The sequence below is a fragment of the Dreissena polymorpha genome, chromosome 3 (genome assembly GCF_020536995.1).
Source record: "Dreissena polymorpha isolate Duluth1 chromosome 3, UMN_Dpol_1.0, whole genome shotgun sequence".
NCBI classification, from domain to species: Eukaryota; Metazoa; Mollusca; class Bivalvia; order Myida; family Dreissenidae; genus Dreissena; species Dreissena polymorpha.
In genome coordinates this window covers 140,205,573-140,212,600 of record NC_068357.1, presented here as the reverse complement: position 1 = coordinate 140,212,600, position 7,028 = coordinate 140,205,573, and the positions used below count along the sequence as shown (strand labels likewise).

The window sequence follows — 7,028 nt, the reverse complement described above, 5'->3', positions numbered from 1 at the left end:
TCTGAACATTTTAGTTCACAAAAATGATATAGATTTTTTATTTATCACATTCAAAACTAATTTTATGACCTTCCAAAGTGACCAACCCTACATTTTACCGTCACTAAAAGTAATCATTTAATACAAAAAACAACGAAAACATTCAAACAACAAGCACATTGTTTTATTAAAACAATAATCTTTCCTTTAGTCAAATACATAATTTGTGTGCAATAAACTGACAACAGCATTATGGACATTTAAAGTGTACCATTTGTGTTGCTATGGTAACCGATCTACATGTTAATAATCACCAGAGCACACAATCACGCCTTTTATAAATCTATGAATTGTATTTTCAATAAAGTGTTTGTTTAAAGGCAAACACAACATTATTTTCACTGTTTTGTAACTAGTTAAACAATAACAATCAATAATGTGTGTGTTCCATGAACAATTTCCTTTTTTTATTCAGTTACATGTGTATTTTAGTATAATGTAACCTCAAACACAACAGAATGGAAAAACACAGCATTGAAAAGTGTTGGTTGAAAGTACACTTCGATACTAAATGTTTCAGTATATGAAATAATCATTATTTATCATTATTTCTGATAGAGAAAAATAGACAAAATAAACAATAACTTAAACAAAAACATAGAATTTTCATTGTAAAACATAAATAAAAACAATATTCACACTGATTTTTTCCCAGTTTTTCGGAAAGGCAGTCTGTGTCCAAAACAATTGAATGGTTACATGGAAAAAATAATTTTTGTTTTGTAAATATGAGATATATGAAAACAAGCTTGTGCAATTAGAACAACAAACGTTTGCATTGAACATTTCAAAACCTGTATCAACTGACACATTTAGCAATCGTATACATGTTTTAGCTTTCCTAGGAATAGAGGATTTTTTGCATTGTTTGGGGGAAAATATATCACCCAATACCTTGGCCAAAATAAACACTGATTCATGATGTATGTAATTGTTGTGGCACCATAAGAGAAGATCAGATGCGCATCTTAATGATTCTTCTTTTTTGGGGGGCACAGTCTGTTTTTTGTTGCTCACCAGTAGCGCGTTTCGGACATGTCAAGTTTTGGGTTCATCTATGCGACAGAATTCAGAAATGTTTTCAAATAAATACCACTGATGGTCCAGATTAAGCCCTTTCGCAAACATTTCTTATGGCAGGTTGTCACAGCTCACATTAACATTCACTTTCGAGAACTTCCTGAGAGTGATTCTGACTACTGGTGAGTCACTAAATTCCCTGCATTCCACAACACCGGGATGCTCTGCTGACACATGGAAATTGATGAAATTTGGTGACATTCTTTATGTGGTGAAACAATGTCGTAAGGTAATCCTTCCTGTCTTAGATAACAACAGGATTTGAAGAGTCCCCCACAAGCTGGGGGATGTTGTGGCCCGTCCTTGACGATAACCCCACAGACGCAGCGACATCAGACAACATTTCTGCATTGAAGTTTTCTGTATCAAGATTACCATTTAATTAAGATACAATTGCAAAATACAGTTTACCTATTATCAAATTATTATTCTGTTGTTGTTGTTGTAATAGAAAACAACAAAGTTTGAAGGATGATTTTGCATGGGATTTTGTTTGCCATATCAAGAATTTCATACCAATAAAACAGCTGAAACTATTAAAATGAATATTTATTTTCCTGTTACAAGACATTCAGTACCTACACACTATTTTTAATTGATTTATGTTTTTTTTATTTTTATACTTTATTACATGGCAGATCTATACAACTGGATAGACCTATGGAAATGCAAACAAGGTTTATCAAGAAGGATCATGCAGGCCACATACACCATACTGTGATAAGGAATTTACCTCCACTTTGACTTCCAGATGCCAAAGTGCCAATCTGGTGTAAACTTTGTATGTCTTATCAACATAAAGCTTAGTGTGATGATTTTGTGTAAACCTGAAATGTTAAAAAATAATTATTAAAAAATGTCAGGCTACAATTTAGAATATGTATTTTGTAGTAATTGACTGACTTAAAAATGTTGACTAATTTCAATATTTTATTTTAATAGAATTTTCCTTTTGGGATTGATACCAGAGTATTTTTTTAACATATTTACTACATATCAACATGCTTTACCATTTTGCAATTGCATTACTGCAAACAAATATTTTTAACAACAGGTTTAGCTAAATTAATTTCTCAACATTAAAAAAGCTATCAGAAACACAATAACTAAGGGCTTGTTATTACCTACAAGAACTCTCCACAGAAGGTACCAGATGGCTATGTTGTTTTTATTTTGGCTGCAACAGTTGTCACACTGAAAGTGAGCATGCTGTTCGCAAAGACCGTATGTGTTGAGGTAGTGGTGAACCTGGCTGACCACAGCATTTGCACCTTTACCATATGACTGGCCTTCCTCTGCGAGGTAAAACACCTGCTTTCCTGTGAAACAGAAGACTAATAAATAAACCGTAATAACTTACTAGAGATACCCAAATAGTTTTTTTTCCAATTAATTAATAGGTGGATTGAAACAATTAGAAAATGCATGGTTATTGTCTTATCATAAAAGATTGATATTAGACGAGAATGATATCCTCCAGACCACACACGCACACACACAACAATAAAAAGTAAATAATCAATTGGTAGTTGATTACATTTAGACTGATTCAGTTTGTGGATAGCAATGATATTAAATTAATTCAAATACCAGATCCTTCACAGCTGATTCCATACACCTCACACTTCCTCGGGGTCTTGAAAAATAACCTCCCAACCTGTAGAATATCAAATTATTGGTTATTTATCTACATAACACCTTTTTTATTATAATAATTATTAATTAAATTTTTGCTTAAACATTTTAAAAAGTCAACCTTAAATTTGTTTTGTTTATCAGCTTCTGCCACATGAAGTTCAGACTTTTCAATAAACGCAGTATCAGATGTTTTTTAGACAGCTTCTACATCAATATCAGACTCATCATGGTTTGACTCAAGGTCATTTTCATAATCATCTACCACATCAAACAAATCTTGAGTAGCGGGGTGAAAAGTTTCAAAATAAAGTTCATTTACATTCGATAAATCATTTAAATTTAAAAACGAAGTGTCCTTGTCTTGTGAAATTTCACATGTAATAGTGTTGGTGTTAATAAATTGAGACATGATATTTTAAAGTCAAATTTAAATCTTCCACCATTTCATGTAAACAATTCAGTTGCTATCGTACAGTTTACTTCCGGGTCAAACTTGCGAGTATCGAAAATTAAGCACAAAGCCAAAATACACATATATCTTTCACTTACCTATTTTAAGCATATGGAAATATCATTTCCGAACCTTCTTCGACTGAAGACATCCATTAGTACAAGATGTCATTTTCATTTACAGCGTTTAATAGCCATTGAAAATGAACACTACGAGACAGGTTGCGCTACCTGTGAACTGCTCAAACGAAACAGTGTCTTTCCAGGGGAATAATTTGAATTAAATAAGCGGATTACAAACCACCGATTGTGCCAGTGTTTAAAGGACATATTCATGCTATATTGTGGAAATTTTCAAAGCATGTCATAAATTATGAGCCGAGAAATTGTATGCAAAAGACGAAATATCCAGCGCATTTTCGTACAAGATTTTTATCTCGCTATTTCTCGACATAAACGTCAGCGTACACAAGACTGATTTTCGCTGACGACGTCACATATACTGTTGATAGCGCGTATAGAATTCAGCAAACTGTTTTTGCTGATATTCGCCTGGATTGGAAGTAAAGCATTCGTCATAGATCTTTTCCAATTCTGTCTTATGAAGATGATACCACGGGGTCGGGTAACATTCATGTACAATTTTATCATGTGCCGTTCTTGCTTTTTCTTCTGTGGGATGTCCTATTAACGTGATAGTATGGGCATTTTGCACTGTTGAATTGAGCTGAAAAGAATTAACAGGTCAAAAGAGTTAGTTAAAATGTGGTTACTGATCAATTATCTGCGACTCATCTTGCTACCAGTTGTTAATAAAAATATATTTTATATTCGATATTCGTACGTGACCCACCCAGTCCTGTAAGCCGAAATGATCCGTAAAACAAAATTGTGTCTTTGTGTCGTATGAACGAATCTGCACTAAAACTAAATTTAGTATCACATCGTACATGCATGATCAGTTGTCAAACGAAAGTACGGTTGATATTCAAATGCATTATTTTTCTCTTTCCGGGATATTGTTTTAGTATGTTGATGCTAAAATTTCGGTGTTCATGTGTCGTATGAATAGATATGCAAAACAATAATAAAAAAGAGCATTTTGTATCTACAAACATCTATTTTACCAGACCACATCTGACGTCGAAATTTCGGCAATTGTCATATGGAACACTGATTTTTAATTGGTTAAGTTTATTTTACGAACAATTGTACGAAATTTTCGTTGATTTTGAATAGTAATGTTACTTTAAGAAAAAATGGAGAATTATATCTATATTTTTACAGTATTGCAGTGCCATTTTAATATAATTTAAATAATGATCTATAGAATAATTAATATATAATATCACAATTAATGTATGAATTTAGCAGAAATCATGAATATGTATTGCTTATTTATCTATTTACTATGACAATAAATATCTGCTAAGCCTTTATCATTTTCATAGTTTCAAGATTCATGTACGTAACACATAATTTATGTGTATACATGTATAATTTCTATTCTGTTGATATGAGCATAATGAATGGTTCAACATGCACAATATGAAAATTCTGAAAATTGTTCATATTGTTTAAGAATAGAACAAATGTTATGATTAGCATAATTCAATACATAGATCATAGAGACCTATTATATAAAGCATGAAACAATGTTTATTACTGAGCTATGTCACCCAAACAGCAACTCAATATGAGCTGAGTCGCGCGAAAAGGGACCATAACGATTGCGACCATTTTGGATCTAGATCAGCCTGCGCCGTCTTATCAGGATCAAATCTTTTCGATATTCAGTAAATACTTCTTAAGATGTTAAGCAAACAGTTTGGATACTGATCAGACTGCGCTTGAAACTCGCAGGCTAATCTGGATCCCAACTGGTCGCAATCGCCTTAAGACCTATTTTTCCATGACGCGGCTCATATCGTACAAGGATTGATCGAGACCTGATAAGCATGCAATAATTTGTATAACTTAGCAGTGGCCAGTGTCATGGCAAACATCAACTTTCACATAACATAGAGGCCTAAAAAGCATATGTACGCAATTGAGATGTGTCACGCAAACACCAACATTGTATTAAATAGAGGCCTTAAAATTAAGCATAACATGTAAATTGAGACGCGTCACGCAAACACCAACATTGTATTAAATAGAGGCAAATAAAGCATCACATGTAAATTGAGACGCGTCACGCAAACACCAACATTGTATTAAATAGAAGCCTTAAAATTAAGCATAACATGTAAATTGAGACGCGTCACGCAAACACCAACATTGTATTAAATAGAGGCCTTAAAATAAAGCATAACATGTAAACTGAGACACGTCACGCAAACACCAACATTGTATTAAATAGAGTCCTTAAAATAAAGCATAACATGTAAATTGAGACGCGTCACGCAAACACCAACATTGTATTAAATAGAGGCCTTGAAGCATAACATGTAAATTGAGACGCGTCACGAAAACACCAACATTGCATTAAATAGAGGCCTTAAAATAAAGCATCACATGTAAATTGAGACGCGTCACGCAAACACCAACATTGTATTAAATAGAAGCCTTAAAATAAAGAATAACATGTAAATTGAGACGCGTAACGCAAACACCAACATTGTATTAAATAGAGGCCTTAAAATGAAGCATAACATGTTAATTGAGACGCGTCACGCAAACACCAACATTGTATTAAATAGAGGCCTTAAAATGAAGCATAACATGTAAATTGAGACGCGTCACGCAAACCCAAAAATTGTATTAAATAGAGGCCTTAAAATTAAGCATAACATGTAAATTGAGACGCGTCACGCAAACACCAACATTGTATTAAATAGAGGCCTTAAAATAAAGCATAACATGTAAATTGAGACGCGTCACGCAAACACCAACATGGTATTAAATAGAGGCATTAAAATTAAGCATAACATGTAAATTGAGACGCGCCACGCAAACAACAACATTCTATTAAATAGATGCCCTTTACATTAAGCATAACATGTAAATTGAGACGCATCACTTGTATTAAAGTGATATTATCGGCATTTTTCACTGTTGAATTGAGCTGAAAAGAATTTACAGGTCAAAAGAGTTAGTTAAAATGTGGTTGCTGACCAATTATCTGCAACTCATCTTGTTACCAGTTGTTTATAAAAAATATATTTTATATTATTCGATATCTTACGTGACCCACCCAGTCCTGTAAGCCGAAATGATCCGTAAAACAAAATTGTGTCTTTGTGTCGTATGAACGAATCTGCACTAAAACTAAATTTAGTATCACATCGTACATGCATTATCAGTTGTCAAACGAAAGTACGGTTGATATTCAAATGCATTATTTTTCTCTTTCCGGGATATTGTTTTAGTATGTTGATGCTGCAATAACAAATATAAGTGTATATGAAGCGAAAACACCACAAAAAATAACGGTTGCGATAGACACCTATAAACTGCTAGATGCCCATAATATCACTTTAAATAGAGTCCTTAAAATAAAGCATGACATGTAAATAAGAACGCGTCACGCAAATGCAAACATTGTATGAAATATAGGCCTTAAAATAAAGCATAACATGTAAATTAGAACGCGTCACGCGAATACCAACATTGTATTAAATAGAGAATAAAGCATAACATGTAAATTGAGCCGCGTCACGCCAACATTGTATTAAAGTCTCTATAACGCTCAAAATAAACGAAAATTTCGTAAAGTATTTCGTTAAATAAAGTTAAAACCTTACCAATCACTGTTCCTTATAGCAATAGCCACAATTTAAACGCTAGCAGGGGGGCATGCGTATACGGGAGCTTACCGC

The 7,028-nt window shown here is 33.2% G+C and overlaps 1 long non-coding RNA gene across 1 annotated transcript; it reads right to left on the bottom strand.

Annotated features, from left to right (window-relative positions):
• Positions 1 to 2,228: 2,228 nt before the first annotated feature.
• On the bottom strand, positions 2,229 to 3,447 carry LOC127872033 (uncharacterized). The gene is made up of 3 exons (XR_008045699.1): positions 3,307 to 3,447; positions 2,710 to 2,776; positions 2,229 to 2,438 (listed from the first exon to the last, which is right to left on the bottom strand). It is a non-coding gene; the product is annotated as an uncharacterized LOC127872033 (long non-coding RNA).
• Between the last annotated feature and the right edge of the window lie 3,581 nt (positions 3,448 to 7,028).